This window comes from Talpa occidentalis, unplaced genomic scaffold, assembly GCF_014898055.3.
Source record: "Talpa occidentalis isolate TD23 unplaced genomic scaffold, MPIMG_talOcc4v2.1 talOcc4.16, whole genome shotgun sequence".
Classification (NCBI taxonomy): domain Eukaryota; kingdom Metazoa; phylum Chordata; class Mammalia; order Eulipotyphla; family Talpidae; genus Talpa; species Talpa occidentalis.
Genome location: NW_023601653.1, coordinates 49102876 through 49120599, shown reverse-complemented (window position 1 = coordinate 49120599; position 17724 = coordinate 49102876). Strand labels below are relative to the sequence as shown.

At 39.5% G+C, this 17724-nt stretch overlaps 1 long non-coding RNA gene across 1 annotated transcript in view; it reads left to right on the top strand.

Annotated features, from left to right (window-relative positions):
* Positions 1-17724, top strand: part of LOC129145974 (uncharacterized) — a 242743-nt gene that overhangs the window by 192180 nt on the left and 32839 nt on the right. The window contains exon 4 of the long non-coding RNA XR_008552240.1: positions 11900-11993. This is a non-coding gene — a long non-coding RNA (uncharacterized LOC129145974). The remainder of the gene's footprint in view (positions 1-11899; positions 11994-17724) is intronic.

The window sequence follows — 17724 nt, the reverse complement described above, 5'->3', positions numbered from 1 at the left end:
CTTTTTTTTTATTTTATTTTTTTTATAATAAATTTTATTTTTATATTCCCCCATACATTGCAAACCCCCCCATTCTGACCCCAATCCTTCCCCTCCTTCCCCCCACCCCCCAGAAGTGTCTCTGGTTAATAGTTTTTGTTGATTTTGATTTTCACTTTCTTATATTATTTTCCTGGTCCCTTATTTTAAGTTTTCTAGATTCCTGCTATGAGTGAGACCATCCGGTATTTTTCTTTTTCTTTTTGGCTTATTTCGCTGAGCATGATCCCTTCCAGCGCCCATCCATTTCGCTTCAAACTGCATGTGTTTATCTTTTTTGAATGCTGAGTAATATCCATGGTATATATGTACCACCAATTTCCTGATCCAGTCATCTATTTTTGGGCATTTGGGTTGTTTCCAAGCTTAGCTTTGTGTAAACAGTGCTGCTATAAACATAGGGGTGCAGGTGCTCTTTGGAATTGATGTTTCTGTTTTCCTTTGGGTAAATACCCAGGAGTGGAATTGCTGGATCATATGAAGCTCTATGTTTAGTAGGTCCAGAAATCTCCACACGCTCTCCATAGTGGTTGGACCAGTTTGCACTCCACCACCAACAGTGCAGAAGAGTTCCTTTTCTCCACAACCCTCACCAACATTTGTTGTTGCTAGTTTTTTTAATATGTGCCATTCTCACTGGTGTGAGATGGTATCTCATGGTAGTTTTGATTTGCATTTCCCTGAACAAGTGATGTTGAACATTTTTTCATATGTCGTGGCCATTTGCATTTCCTCTTCAGAGAAGTTTCTTTTTTAGCTCTTCTGCCCATTTTTGACTGGATTATTTTCTTTGTTGTTGCTGAGTCTCATCAGCTCTTTGCAGATTTTTTGTGATCAGTCCTTTATCATTAGTGTTGGTGCAAAAATATTCTCCCAGTTGGTGGGGTTTCTCTTTGTTTTTGTTATTTGTCTCTTTTGCTGTGCAGAAGCTCTTTAATTTGATGTAGTCCCAGCTGTTTATCTTCGCCTGCACTATCGCTGCTTTGGGTGATGTGTCTGTAAAGATGTCTTTGATGTGCAAATCCCGTAGTGTTTCGCCTATATTTCCTTCTATGTATTTTATGGTTTCAGGTCTTATGTCTTGTTCTTTAATCCATTTTGAGTTGATTTTTGTGTTGGTGGAGGTAGTGGTCAAGCTTCATTCTTTTGCATGTAGCGACCCAGTTTTCCCAGCACCATTTATTGAACAAACTTTCTTGCTCCAATGCATAGTCTTTGCTCCTTTGTCAAAGATTAGTTGACCATAAATCTGTGGGTTTATTTCTGGATTTTTCTATTCGATTCCATTTGTCTGTATGTCTGTTCTTGTTCCAATACCATGCAGTTTTGATTTTATGGCTTTGTAGTATAGTTTGAAGTCTGGGAGTGTGATGCCTCCATTTCCTTCTTTTTTTTTCAGTAGAGCTTTGGCTATTCGGGGTTTTTGGTGATTCCATATGAATTTCATCAATAATTGTTCTATTTCTTTGAAGAATGCCATTGAGATTTTGATTGGAATAGCATTGAATCTGTATATTGCTTTTGGGTAGGATGGCCATTTTAATAATGTTATTCTTCCAATCCATGAGCAGGGATGTCTTTCCATTTCTGTGTCTTCTTCTATTTCTTTTAAAAGTGTTTTATAGTTTTCTTTGTATAGGTCCTTTACCTCTTTTGTTAGATTTATTCCCAAATATTTGATTTTTTTGTTTCGATAATAAAATGGATGGTTTTTTGATTTCTTCTTCTTCAGATTTTTGTTTGTGTATAGGAAGGCTACTGACTTTTGTGTGTTGATTTTGTATCCTGCCACTTTACTGAATTGATTGATGAGTTGAATTAGTATTTCTGTGGAGATTTTGGGGTTCTCTATGTATATTATCATATCATCTGCAAATAGTTTGACTTCTTCTTTTCCTATTTGGATTCCTTGGATGTCTTTCTCTTGTCTTATTGCTCTGGCTAGGACTTCCAGTTATATTGAAAAGCAGTGGTGAGAGTGGACATCCTTGTCTTGTTCCAGATCTTAATGGAATTGCTTTCAGCTTTTCACCATTGAGAATGATACTGGCTGTTGGCTTGTCATAGATGGCCTTTATGATGTTGAGGATGTTCCTTGTATCCCAAGAATTTCAAGGGCTTTTATCATGAATGGGTGTTGCACTTTGTCGAAAGCTTTCTCAGCATCTATTGATATTATCATATGGTTTTTATATTTCTTTTTGTTGATGTGTTGGATAACGTTGATTGATTTTCGGATGTTAAACCATCCTTGTGCCCCTGGAATGAATCCTACTTGGTCGTGGTGAATTATCTTATGGATACATTGTTGGATTCTGATAGCTAAAATTTTATGAGGATTTTTGCATCAGTGTTCATTAGGGAGATTGGCCTATAGTTTTCCTTTTTTGTGTTGTCCTTATTCGGTTTTGGTATTAGTGTAATATTGGCTTCATAGAACGTGTTGGTATTGTCCCTTCCTTCTCAATTTTTTGGAAGAGTTTGTGAAGGATAGGCACTAATTCGTCTCTGAATGTTTGGTAGAATTCATTTGTAAATCCATCAGGTCCTGGGCTTTTGTTTTTGGGGAGGTTTTTGATTACCATTTCAATTTCGCTGCTTGTAATTGGTCTGTTTAGGTGTTCTATTTCTTCTTTATCTAGCTTTGGGTGATTGTAGAGTTGTAGGAATTTGTCCATCTCCTCTAGATTGTTGAACTTGTTTCCATATAAGTGTTCATAGTAGTTACTGATTATTCTTTTGATTTTTGCTGTGTCCGTTGTGATTTCTCCTCTTTCATTTATGATCCTGTGTATTTGTGCTTTCTCCCTTTTTTTCCTTTGTGAGCCTGGCTAGGGGTTGTGTCTATTTTATTGATTTTTTCAAAGAACCAGCTCTTGGTTTCATTGATCTTTTGGATTGTTTTTTTAGTTTCAATTTCATTTTTTTTCTGCTTTGGTTTTTATTATTTCTTTTCTTCTACTGGTTTTGGGGTTTTTTTGGTTGTTCTTTTTCTAGATCTTTGAGCTTCGAGATTAGGTTGTTTCTTTGAGTTCTTGTTTCTTGATGTGAGCTTCTATTGCTATATATTTTCCTCTTATTACTGCTTTTGCTGCATCCCATACATTTAGGATATTGGAGTCCTCCTTGTCATTCAATTCAAAGAATTTTTTAATTTCTTCTTTGATCTCCTCGTTAGTCCAGTGGTCTTCCAGTAGTGTGGCTTTTAATCTCCATGAGGTAGGATAGTTTCCTTGCCTTCTTTTTATGATTTATTTCTAGTTTGATGCCTTCGTGGTCAGAAAAGATGGTTGGTATGATTTCAATCTTGGTGTATCTGTTGATGTTTGTCTTGTGCCCCAGTATGTGATCGATCCTGGAGAATGATCCGTGTGCGCTTGAGAAAAATGTGTACTACGTTTTTTTTGGGTTTAGTGTTCTATAGATGTCTGTTAAGCCCAAATGCTCTAGGTCCTTATTTAGAGCTTTAGTTTCTTTACTTATTTTTTGTCTTGTTGATCTATCCATTGTTGATAGTGGTGTGTTGAAGTCTCCCACTACGTATGTGTTTTCTCTGATGTCTGTTTTCAGAGAGGACAACAGTTGTCTGATATATTTTGGTGCTCTTTCGTTTGGTGAGTATATGTTAATGAGTGTTATTTCTTCTTGAAGTATTGTCCCCTTAATCATAATGTAGTGACCATTGGGGTCTCTTTTTATTTTTTTTGAGTTTGAAGTCTGTTTTATCTGATATAAGTATAGCTGTTCCTGCTTTCTTTTTTGGCCCATTTGCTTGTAGGATTGTTTTCCATCCTTTGACTTTGAGCCTATTTTTATCTTTTGTAGCTAAATGTGTTTCCTGGAGACAGCAAAAGGTTGGGTTTTGTTTCTTAATCCAGGCTGCAACTCTGTGTCTTTTTATTGAAGAGTTTAGTCCATTTACATTTAGAGTTAATATTGATATGTTAGCATCTGTATTTGCCATTATGTTTGTCTTTCCTTTGATTTTAATTATTTATTCTTTTAATAACTTTTTTTTTTTTTGGTCTTCTTTCATTGTTATTCGTCCCTCTGAGGTTCTGGCTTTAGGATTCCTTGTAGTATTTTTTGGAGTGGGGGTTTAGTCGCAATGAAATTCCGGAGTTTCTCTTTGTCTGGGAAGGTCCCATATTCTTTCTTCATGGAGGAAAGAGAGCTTTGCGGGATAGAGTATTCTTGGTTGGCATCTGTTTTCTTGGAGTCTGTTGACTATGTCCCTCCACTCTCTCCTTGCCCGTAGTGTTTCTTCAGAGAAGTCTGATGTCAGCCTGATTGGTTTTCCTTTGAATGTTATCTGTTTCTTCCCTCTTGTCAGCTTCATTATTATTTCCTTGTCCTGGATTCTTGGGAGCTTTACTATTATGTGTCTTGCTGTGTTTTTCCTTTCGTCATGGAAGTTTGGTGTTCTTCTTGCTTCTTGTATATCAATTTTCAGCTCCTTCTTCACATTTGGGAAGTTCTCTTCAATTATCTCCTGGAATATTTTCTCTGTTCCTACATCTCTCTCCTCTCCTTCTGGAATTCCTATAACTCTTATATTTCCTTTCCTCATGGAGTCAGATAGTTCCCGAAGTCTTTCTTCATTCTTTTTCCTTCGTACTTCTCTTTCCTTTTCTGTTTTGGTTCTTTTTATTTCTGTGTCTTCAAGATTACTTATTCGTTCTTCCATTTCATCTATTCTGCTTTCATTGCTTTCCCAGAGTTCTTTAGTTCCTCCATTAATTCTTTGATCTCCTGCATTTCTTTTACTTCCCTCTTTAGGGACTCAATTTCCTTCTTCTGATCTATCACTTTTTTAATCATGGCAATTTTAAATTCTCTTTCTGGAAGGCTCAGAAGTTCTTCCAAGTTGCTGTCATTGCAATCTGGGGAGTGGTTTTCTTTTTGTGGTGTGCTTCTTTCCTGAGGAGTTGTTAGGTTGTGTGTGGTTCTTCTACTCCCTACTGTCTGTTTTCTAATTTGTCGTATGCGTTGGGACACTGTGTTGCTCGGACTGACTGGCATCTTGGGTGAACTTCTCCGCTCCCCTCTGGCTCTTCCAGGAGCCATCTCTGTCTTCTGGGGAGCTTTCTGCTGGTTTTAGGCAGTTTTTACTGAAGAAATGTCCCTGTTCTAAAATGGCGAAGCGGGATGCAGTCCCTGCGCCTCCGGTTTCAGGCACACTCTTCTGCGCACCCCGTCTGCCCCGGACGTGGGTACCTGCTCCCTCTGTGGGCTCAGACTGCTGGTCGGAAGGGGCCTGGTGTGGCTAACTTCCCAGCTGGCCACTGGGTCCTCCAGAAGCCTTCTGCCCTTTTCAAGCAGTCTTAAGAAATTTCCTGTTCTATCGGTGTTAGTGACTTTTTTTTCTGGTCGCTAGGTGGCGCCAGAGATATCTCCTATTGTCCTTGGGGGGCTGTTTTTCGCCTCACCCCACCCCGTGGGACAGGGAACAGAGCGGGAATGGTAGGGTACACCTCAACAGCTTTGGGGTGCTGTGTCTGCCTTGTGCCCCACCGTCGTGGAGAACCCACGCCCCGAATTTTCGTGCCCTGGGTCTCAGTTCAAAGCCCTCAGTTCCAGGACGCGGGCTGTAGCCCAGTTCAGTGGCGCAGGAATGGCGCCTTTTGCACCGCTCGTGCCTGGGCGCCTGGTTCCTGCTCACTCAGGGAGGGACCTTCACCTCAGTGAGGACCTCCGTGCGTCTCCCCGCAAGCCTAGGTCGCAGGCATGGGTACCTGGGCAGCCGCGATCCAGGTCTGCACTTGCTTTTCAAGCGTGCCAAGCGCGCCGCTTTCCCGCACAAGCTTACCGGCAGCCCGGGCTGTGTGCGCATCTCCCGGGGTCTTTGTTCTTCTCTAATGGCGCCCGGAGCCTTCGCTCACCACCGCGGCGAATACTGCAGGGTTCGCCTCAGCTCCCATTCACGGGGTGTGGTGGCTGCACACTCACAGTCCCGCTTGCTGCTTGCTGCGTCGTTTGTTCTTGTGGGTCGTTTTAGTTTGTTGTTTTCCTCCTCTCTGCGGGTCGGAGAGTCTCATCAGATACTTTTTTTGTATCTATTGATATCATGGGATTTTTATCCTTCTTTTCTTTGATGTGGCTTATCATGTTTTTTGATTTGCTTCTGTTGAACTATCCTTGCATCTCTGGAATAAATCCCATTTAGTCATGTTGTATGATTCTTTTAATGTAAGCAAATTGTCTAATTCAATTTGATAACATTTCGTTGAGAAGTTTGTCTCTGTGTTCTTCAGAGATATTGGTCTGTTTTCTTTTTTGTGTGAAGTGCTTGGTGGTTTTTCGAATCAGGGTAGTATTGGCCTCTTAAAATGTGGTATGACATGTTCCTTCCTCTTCAGTTTTTTGGGATTTGAATTACTCAAATCAAAGATTTTATAGTAATTTTATTAATAAATTCTCTTATCTGCCCAAATATCAAGTTAAAGTCCCTGGATCAAAGTGTATATGGATTTGGAAAAGTAAGGTAACAATATTCTGATGACCTCAAAAGGCTCACTTTAATATCACCAGAAGTTCAATGTCCCTGGACTAAGCTTTTCCAGTAAGTCCCCATCTGTCCATGGTGTCTCGTTTCTTCCATGCAGTTCTAAAGCATCCTTGCCATGAGAGTTCTGACAGGTCCATCCTTCTTGCCTTCAAAATACAGGAGCTTTTGCTCATTCTCTGGCATCTCTTCATAATATGTGGGCAACATGAACTCATCTCATTTGATTTTGGTCATTCTTGGCCTCTGGAGCAGTAACTCATCATTGGTCAATGCTGCCTGCTAAGGATTCTCCTGTTTCTTCAACAGAGGGACTCCCTCTAACCTTCTCATAGGTGACATCCTTAGACCTCTTTGATAGTTAACTGTAAAGATCAAAATGTAAAGTTTCTTCCCCTGGAAATTTTTGCCTTAGTTTCCATACCTTCAAGTCTTCAATTTTATTTTTTTTTATTTAACATTCTTACATTCTGCTATTGTTTGTTCACTCAGTAAATATGTGTTTATTAAAGTGACTGCATAATTGACATCTGGTGAGGGATGAAGTTGGGGTATAAGCTGAATAAATAGTCAGGAATGATAAGGTACTCAGCAAGCACCTTGAGGATTTCTCAATGTTAACTGCGCCACTGAGGATTTGCATTTGTGCATCTGCAGTTTCTGTTACTGTTGTTGTTTTGCTCTTGGCAATGAAGGCCTGTCATTAGTGGCTTCAGCAAACAAAACCTACCACTTTATGAAAGTACAAAGAATAAAATGGTTCTCATTTTCAACCAAAATTGTTAGACATAATAGTCTACTTTGTTATCCTGAAGAGTTCACAGAGAAAACAATGCCTTTGCCTTTTATGAGAGGACCGCAGTGCCATATTCTTACAGGGCTCAAATGCTCAGAAAATATATTTCTGTTCTTTCAAGGAAAGGTTTTCTGTTAAATGGATCCCTGTTTCATTCACTACCAGAGATTGAAAGTTTATTATATTCTCCTGGTACCATTTTGATGTAATTTATCATTTTATACAAATCTTTGATATGTATGATTCATTATCAGTGCCTTTGTTTAAGAAAATGGTTCCTTTAGTTTTTCATTTCAAAGGTTCACTCTTTTGTTTAAAATCTAAAACATAATATCCAAGTAAATGTTCATTTTCTTCCCTATAAGACTCTGTTCTCCTGATGTGCATGTTGAATTCTGCTTCTGCATTAATGTGATATATGTCTCCCCACCCCCATAAAATGACTGGATAGTGTGCCCTAGAATACTGGAATAATTTTAAAACACAAGGAGTTCTTGGAAAATATTAATTCTGCAAAACTACTTGAAATGATAGCTAATAACCTTGATTTTTCTTTAAAGCTTATGTTGTGGTGCTACAGAGTGATATACAAGATGGGGAGCTTACCTGGAGCCACTGGCCATCTGGGGGAGAGGTGCTGCTCCCTGCCTCCATAACATGGCACAGCACAGCCCTAAAAGCACTCTACTTTTGGGGACCAACTTCATTTTGAAAACTGTTTTCTTGCTTTTTAAGTAGTTTTTAAAAGACCCAATGCTACTGTTGCAGCTGTTCCTCTCTGGCCCTTTCCTTCTACTGTCACCCCCTGCTCTTGGTTTTAATGACACTGACATTTAGGACATGGATTTCATTATGTTTTGGACTTTGGTTTCTGACTGTGGCATCCTTACTCCTCTGTTAGGTTTTATCTTGTTTTAACCTGTTGCCACACAGACTGGAACACACCTTCTGCCAGACACAATCCTAAATTGATTATCTTGCCATTTTCCTTCCTCTCCTTGGGACCTGACAGACTGGCAACTCTGTAAAAGGCATATTTACCCAACACTGACAACTGCCAAGAAAAACGGAAAGAAAATCAGGAGGCAAAGAAGGCAGAATGGGTGGAGTATATAGTATGTATTTCAAGATTGGAAGAATTTTTTTTAGTTATTGTTTATGGTTCTGGAAGCATCCTGTTAGTGGCAGACAGTCTATAAGCTGTGCAAAGCTTGAACTCTTCACTTCTGAGGCAATATGGACTAAAATCACAGCAGGCTTCTCAGAGGCAAATGAACATTGTGACCTCAGCAGGAGTCTCTGTAGGGTGGTAGCCCTCTGGATTACAAAATAAATCTGGTAATTAAACACATTTGTCCTCCTAAGTGTGTGGGAGCAGTCATGGATGAGCAAATAGAAGGATTTGGTTTTATGCTAGAAGGAGGGTGGTCCCACCGAGGCAGGGTCAACTTTCGGGCGAGGAGGCCAGGGCAGGAGTGTGTTGTTTTGCTGGCTGACATGATCTCTGGATGATTAGAAATCTGAACTCATGTCTTCACATTCTCCTAAACCCACAGCCCCAGCACACGCAAGAAGAGAAGGGAGAGGAATCGTCACTTTATTAGGCTTATGTACAGGGGAGACCCGCCTCATTTGCTCTGTACCCACTGTTCTTCTTCTCCCACTAGTTCCTCTTCCCACAAAGCCTGATTCAAAATATGGGTAATTATTCTCATCTGACACTAATAAGAAAGGTGTGTGTGTGGGGGGGGGGACTTGAGAGAGTGGAGGGACATGTAGAAAATAAGAATAGCGGGCCTCCCCAGTGGCGTAGCGGGTTGAGCGCAGTGCTGTGAAGCTGTCCGCAGCCTCTGCAGCACCCGTTCGATTCCCGGCCAGCCAGGGAGATTCCCACATGGCGCACCAGACCTCTCCTGCCTCTCCTGCTGCTCCCCTCAGCTGTGTATTTCAGTGCTTCTGCCTGGTCTGCTCCCTGCTCTGCCTCTAGTGAATTCTCTCACCTTCCCGTGCCTCTGGCCTGTACCCCAGTGCTTGTATAAAAAATAAATAAATCTTAAAAAAAATAAGAAAACAAGAATAGTGTCCACCTTCCATTTAAATCCAGAGAATAGACTGTGCCATGTGACCACACCTTACAAAATGAAAAACAGACAGCCACAGAGATAAGAAACCTGTCCCACCCCCTAGAGACAGCTAACTGCCTTACTTTCTCTCCCATTTGCTCACCTATTTTTCAATACAATCATATAAGTTAAAGCTCCTAACAGAAGTCTACTAATTCTTAAATTGTGTGTATATTCATTGGAAACAGTGTTTTTAATGGGGGATAAAAGATGTTTTAAAGACTTATTTACGTCTTTTTTTTCTCTTGTGAGGGAATTATAATTTTCACATGAGCCACAAATGTTCAACATTGTTCTTAAATAATTTAGTAAATTACCATGAGTATCTAAATTAGGTTAGCTGATGTCACTATTATTTTTTAGTGCCTGCTCTCTTAGGCCTGTTATAAGGACTATTTCTTTTTTTTTATTTTATTTTATTTTTTTTTTATAGAGGCATGTTTTTATTTATTTATTTTATTTGTTTGTTTGTTTTGTTTATACATGCACTGGGTACAGTCAGAAGCGCGGGAGGGTGAGAGAATTCACCAGAGCCAGAGCGGGGAGCAGAGCAGGCAGAAGGACCGAAGTACACTGCTGAGGGGAGCAGCAGGCGGCAGGAGAGGTCTGCCGCCATGCGGGACCCTCCTCAGGTGACCGGGGAGCAGCTGGGGATTGAACTGGCGCTGCAGAGGCTGCGGGCAGCTTCGCAACCCAGCACTCAACCGCTGCACCACAGGGGAGGCCCAGGACTATTTCTTAATATATAAAAGTGCTTATAATTGTGCCTGGCACATAATAAGTTTATTATAAATGTATCATTCACATGCACAGGAACATACATGTGCATGTATTAATATTATTATTTCTCCAGTAACTACTAATTACAACCATCATATTCTATGCCATATATACAGACATCTGTTTCTAAATTCTCTATCCTGTAATTTGATTTATTTCCACCCAAATATTACACATTTAGTTTATATATCTCATTACAGTAAATCTTGATATCTGGTAAAGGAAATTCCTCTTATTTTCTTCAGATTTTTCTGGACTTTTCATGGTTTAGACTCCCCCTTAATAATTTTAGGACAGATTTATTTAGGGTATATATCCTGAAGTGCAATTTTGTAATGGGATATACAGATTTTCAAATGTATAAGATAATTTCAAATTATTTTCAACACAGTTGTAAAATGTGTACTCCCAACAGCAATGTGCTGATCCATGTCCTGCACTTGATCTTGTATTTATTTATCTATTTTTAAAGATTTATTTGTGCATACAAGAGCTGGGGTATAGCCAGAGATGTGGGGGGTGGTTTGAGAGGATTCACCAGAGACAGAGTGGGGAACAGAACAGGCAGACTGCCTGAAATACACTGCTGAGCGGAGCAGTGGGTGAGACAGGAGAGGTCTGCTGTGCCATGTGGGTTGCTTCCTGGCTGGCCGGGGATTGAACTCATGCTGCAGAGGCTACAGATTGCTTCATAGTGTGGTGCTTAACCCCTTACGCCACCAGGGAGGCCCCTGCACTTGATCTTTTAATAGCATTATTGAGGTAGAGTTGATAAACAAAAAAATCGATTTGCCTGTTTAATAAATGTCATTTGATGGACTCAGACATATATGTATACTTCTGCTGTTATCATCACAATCAAAGTTATAAACATATCCATCACTTCCATCTTAAAGTTCCTGTTGGACCTCCCTGGTGGCACAGGGGATTAAGCACCGTATTATGAAGCAATACGCAGCCACTGTGGCACAAGTTTGATCCCGGGCTGGCCAGGGAGCAACCCACATGGGAAACAGACTTCTCCTGTCTTGTCCGCTGCTTGCCTCAGCAGTGTATTTTGGCCAATCTGCCTGTTCTGTTCCCCACTCTGTCTCTGGTGAATCCTCTCACCCGCCACACTTTGGCCTGTACCCCAGCTTGTATGCATAAATAAATAAATCTTTTAAAAATATAAAAATAAAAGTTCCTGTGGCCACTACTTTTTTTTTTTTTTTCATGGTAAGAACACTTAGCATGAGATCTACCCTCTTAACAAAATTTTAGTGCAGGACACAGAATTGTTAACTGTAATCACAGTATTGTAGAGCAGATCTCCAGCACTTATTCCTCTTGCATAACTGAAACTTTATAAGCATGGAAGTATAACTCATTTCCTCTCCCCCAGTTGCTGACAATCACCAGTCTGTTCTCTACTTGTTTGAACTTGGCTATTATACACGCCTCATATACATACAGTATTTGTCCTTCTGAGACTGGCTTACTTTACTTAGCATAAAGTTCTGCAGGTTTATCCATGCATCCATGTTGTCTGAAGTGGTAAGATTTCCTTGTTGTTTTTTAGTCTGGTACTGAATTGTATGTATATGCAATGTTTTTTGTTTTTTGTTTTTTTTTTTAAATCCATTTACTTGTCAATGGCTGTTTGGTTGTTTCCAGATCGTGGCTGTTATGAAGAGTGCTGCAATGAACGTGGGAGTGCAGAAACTTGGTTGAGATCTTGATTTCAGTTCTTTTGGACCTATACACAGAGGTGGGATTTCTAAGCTAAATGGTGGTTCTTGTTTCTTTTATTTGTAGAGCCTGTATTTTGTTTTACAGAGCAGCTGCATGATTTTACATTCCCACCAACAGTGAGCAAGGATTCTGATTTCTGCATGTCTTTGGCAACACCTGTTGTCTTTTGTTTCTTTTGTCATAATAGCCATCCTAACAGGTGTGGGGACTTGATCAGAAATTTCTCCAAAAAGGATGTTCCATTAATGGCCATCAGGTGTATGAAAAGGTGCTCGAGGTCACAAATCATCAAGGAAATGCAAATCAAAGCTACCAAGAGATATCTGCCACACTTAATCTTATCAATAAGATTATCTCTGGTGGCCTAGGATTTAAGTCTCAGAGCTATCACCACTAAGGCCTATGTTCCATTCCTGGCCAGAGAGCTCACCCATAGGTGCAGCAGACCTCTCCTGTCTAGCCAGCTGTTCCCCTTAGCAGAGTGTTTAGTAGATCCACTTGTTCTACTTCCCACTTTGGTGAATCCTTTAAATCCCTGCACCTCTGGTCTACACCCTAGTTCTTCTACACACGAAAGAAAAAAAAAAAAAAAACTAAACTAAAATCAACTTTTATTGAGTTGGTTTATAAATAACAAAAAGCTTGCATTTTTAATTTGCAGTCCAGTGAGTTTTGGACTCATAAGCATAGATACTTGTAACTACCAGCAAAAAAACAAAACATTTATATCACTTCCCAAATACTGCCCTGTACTGTTTCCTAGTAAATCTTATTCCTCACCTGGCTCCAGTCATCACTGACCTATCATGATGTTAGGTTTCTCTTCCCTAGAATTTAATGGGTAGAGACCCATGGTATATTCTGTATCTTCTCTTACTCAGCACCATGTTTTCATGGTTCATCCATGTTGTTGTTGTATTAACAGTTCATTCCTTCATATTTTTAAATAGTATTTAATTATATGGATGTATCATTAATTGTTTAACCATTCTTTTATTGTTGGATATTTTGGTTGTTTCCAGTTTGGGTCGTTATGAATAGCACTACTGTGAATATGTAAGTCTTTCTATGAACGTATTTTTTCTTTTTCTTGAGTGAATATGAAGTGGAATCACTAGGTCATTCAGAAAGTATATATTTAACTTTAGGACACAGCAAACTGTTTTCCAAAGTGATTGTGCCAGCAGAATTTTATGAGAAGTTCTGTTTTTCCACATTTTTGCCAAAACTTGGTATTGTCAGTCATTTATTAATCTTACCATCTTAATAGGTGTGCAGTGGTGTTTCATTGTAAATTTAATATCTATTTCTTTGATGAATATTGATCTGTTCTATGTGCTTATTAACCCTATACCACATATAACTATATTTCATATGTGAATTTCTTCTTAAAAATTGTTTTGCTTGTCTTCTTATCAATGAATTTTAAGGGTTTTTTCCCATAAATTTTTGATTTTGAACAGTATTGTACTATTATAAGTGTATTATCTCTATGTTTTTTTAACCCCCTCCTATGATTTTCTTAATAATATTTCCTTTTCTCTAGCTCATGCTATTGTAAGAATATGGTGTATAATAACATACCACATGCAAAATATATGTTAATCAATTGTATTATCAGCAAGGCTTTTGGTCAGCAGCAGGCTATTAGTTTTTAAATTGGGGGGGGAGACAAATTTATCCATAGACTTTTGACTACACAGGTGAAGACCTCTAACCCCGCCCCCACCCCGCACTCACCTGCACCCTGAGCCCCATGCTAGGTTTAATAGTCAACTGTAGGTTTTATATCCACTACAGAGTGAGACTAAACAGTAAGTCACCAAATAGAAGGGCACACTTGGCATCATGAAGGTTAGGGGAGCTTCTTTCTGTGCAATCTGCTTACTCAAGTGTGTTAAGGGAAATAAGAAAGGAATTCCAGCAAGATGAACAGAAACGTTCTACAAAGAAAGGCACAGCAAACATGCTGAGGAAGTGTTTTGAAATGACAGACTCTATTGCCTGTGCTCCAAATCACCCTTTCTACTCATCCCATTTTATTCTTGAACAGACATAGATTTTAGAATATCAGATATTGAAAGTAAGCCATGAACAGAAAGTTTCAACAAAAGAAAATATGACAAAGACTATTATAAACAACAACCAGAGAAATATACTTTAGAAAAATTACCTAGGTTATAAAAGAATGTTCCAGATGTACTATTTTCTGGATATTCAAAAACATTAGTAAGACAGTGAGCTGGAAAGATGTAACAGTTGTGCCTGTGGAGGTCTCTGCTCAGACAAAGACCCACTGAGAATCCCATGTGACTTCTGGGGTTTCCTTTAGGAGGGGCTTTCCTTTCAGATTCTGCTGCAGCCCCTGGGCTCTTGTTCTGTTCCTCCTCAGTCCAGGGGACTGTGTCTGCTTGGATTCCAGCTTCCACTCAGGAAACATGCACAGGACTGGGCAGTTGAGATCACTTACTTCTATATTAAAATGGAATTCCTCTTCTAAATAGCACTGTGAAACTCTTATTGCTTTTGTATTTATTGAATGTGGTGGAGATAATATTGTTCACAAAGTTTGTAGGAGTAAGGGCAAATATAGAAGTCGAATGCTGAAATTGCTCACAACTTCTTTTGCTATCAGTGACAGACAAACTGCTGCAGCAATACTGTAGCATGGAGCCTTATTCATATTATTAAAAACTCCTAAAAATAAGTTTGTAAATCTAAAAACTTCTGGATTCAAATTGCTGATTTCTGTTCTTGCCAATCAGTGACGAGTTTAGTAGACATTGCAGTGTCACATCAGAAGGTGTATTTGTAACATATACACTGTGAATCACAAAACAGATGGTTGACATGATCAGGTAACAATATCCTCATTAGTATAAATCCTTTTAGAAAGAGGTGATAAGTGCAAGTTTAGAAGGTTTTTGAAGATGCAGGGAAAGAAGAGCCAAGGAAGGAAGCTAGAGGCCTAACATGGAAGTCCAGCATCATGGAGTAACAGCTCTGTTAAACTGCTTTAAAGATGCCTCATTAGCTCCCAGGCCACAGCACAAGTGTTCTTGGGTAAAGTGCACTTTCAGGAATGTCAAAGATGGTGTGGGACTGCATTTGGTGGTTTTGCTGTTTCTCTTCTTGACTGAAGTGCGGTTCTTCTCTGGCTCAGTGGTTTTCCAGCCCATTGATGAAGCCCTGATCACTCCTCCCCTGTCAGAATATTAGGTCAGGTCAGTTTCCACCCTAGATCAGTAATGGTATCATTCTCCATGAAGACAGTCGTGACCTGTTTGACAGTCTTTCCATAGACCGACACCTGTAACCTTCCCAAGAACCATATGAAGTAGGCATTATTATTATTCCAGTTTTTATGGATAAGAAGATAAATAACTAAACAATTTGTCCAAGGGCACATGGCTCTTAAGTGCAGGGCTGAGAGTCACAAGCAGTCTGACCTTAGCACCTCAGCGATCACCACTAGGCTCTCTGGCCACTGTAGGCTGAAGATCTTAATGAGACTGCAGTTCCTGGAGAGCTAGGACTGTCTGTCCTCCCAATAATGCTGCATAGTGTTCAGCTTTCCCCTCTGCCATGGCTATCACTTTTCAATGGACACCACCTACTTCCTCTTCCCTTCAATGCACATCTGTTTCACAGCATCTAGGTGACCTCGTTAGAATACTGCAACTGAAGAGAGGTGGGTAGTGTTACAATGAATTCAAGCCAAGGCAAACCTTAAAACCCAGCAGCCCTAATGCTCTCCAACACAGTGCCCAATTTTGTTTGGTGGACTAATTTCGACTTAACCATCCAAGTAACTTGTCATTGCCTGGTTGACATAAGAGAGGGTACTGTGTGTGAGCATGCATGTGCATAAAAGTAAGTTTCTTCCCACCTTTATATCTCAGGCCAAATGGCTCCAGGGATCTAACTTAAAAGCATTGTAAGTGGAAACAATTCTAGTTACTTTCCTACCACAAATTTTCTGTGTAGAAAGGGATTCTTTTCTCTTAAAAAATTGCTAGAGGACAACATTATTTTTATTTCATGTAGTAAATGCAAAGTAATACCTTTACACTTTGAAGCAACTAAGTGATGTGAATTGATTCCACGGCACTCCTGGGGGCAATGTTTGCTGGCCCTGTTCTGCAGATACAAAGCAGAGTAAGTGGTTTTAAGTTGTAAATGGGGTTGACGTCACAATAAAACCCTGCTCTCTCTCTTTGAAATAAACTTTACCTTCGTCCCTACCCCTGCACACATATACCAGTGTTCTGTCTTTGAAATTCATAATAATGATTTATATGTTAATAATGATGAAATTCATAATAATGATTGTATATGTCTTTATTTCTGGTCATTTTCCACTTACTATTCACCCGGCTATTCAGATAAGCATCTGACAGCATGCTCTAAGGTACCATGTTAGATGCTGGGACAGAGGACATAACACCATTCTGGAGAATCTTCTAGTCTAAAAAGCTGACACATACATACAGGCAATGGCCACATGGGACACTGTACTTGAACATGCAAAGAGTCTCAGAATCACTGAGGACCATGTAGAGGTCTCTGGAACTAACTGGGCACAGTAGGGAAAGAAGCACAGTGTGTCCAGCAGAGAAGGTGATGTCTCAGAGATGGATAGAAAGTTTTCACATGTAGATGGGAAGGAAGGTATCCTGATCACAGGATAAGACATGTGTAAAGAGGTAATGAGATGACAGAAGCTCCGTAACCGATCTGAAGGGCAGGTGGTGTGGGGCAGATGGAGGATCTTGGGTGTGATGGTCCTACAAGGAGAGACAAGTTACGAAAAATAATCTGAGGCAGGATTGTCACAAACTTTATATTCTAGGCCCAAGGGTTTGGATTTTATTCTAAGGAGAGAATTAAAAGGAGAGAATGAGAATGAGAGAAAGCAAATACTGGGGCAGGAGTTGGATGGTACAATATTTACTTGTAAATAGAAAAAAATAGAAGACAACTTAGAAAATAGAGTCATGGTTATTGATTTTTGATTTTATTTGGATTGAATATTTAAATAAGATATTTCATGGTGACATGATTTTTACATGTTCATATAGAGCCAGAAAATAATTCTTTTTTAAATTTTTTATTGAATTTTTAAAAAAAATTTTTAAGTCATATTCGCTCTGGACCCTAGCACAGATAATTGGGTAGCTTCCTGTGCCTCTAACAATAGCATTAGTGTCACTGTTCTTTGTTTCGGTGTATTCTGTCCCATTGTCTAAGAAACAATTGGTTCAAAGCTGTCTGTTTATGGGGATAATACATAACTAAACCTGTGAATTGGGACATTTCTGCTAGACAACAAAAGATGCCTTTCTAGATTCCACAGGTAACATGTTTGGCACTTTGTGTTTGGGGATGTACTGAAATGTCCAAAATCAAATGCAGGGGCGTGTATGAAGAGACAGAAAGATTGGGGACAAATAGAATAGAAAATCAGGAACAAAAGTGACCAAAAACAACAGCCAGGAGTTCTTGAGGGAGTAAAACCTAAGAATTATTTTTTATTAAAAATGTTTTTTAGATAAAATACACATAGCATAAATTTTACTATCCTGTCCATTTTAAGTGTGTATTAAGTACATTCGCATTGTTGTGTGACCTTCACCAACTTCCACCTCTAGACTGTTTCATCTCTAACTGAATTTTGTCTGTTAAACATAACTCCCCGTCCTTCCTCCCCCAAACCCTCACCACCACCATTACACTTTCTGAGCCTA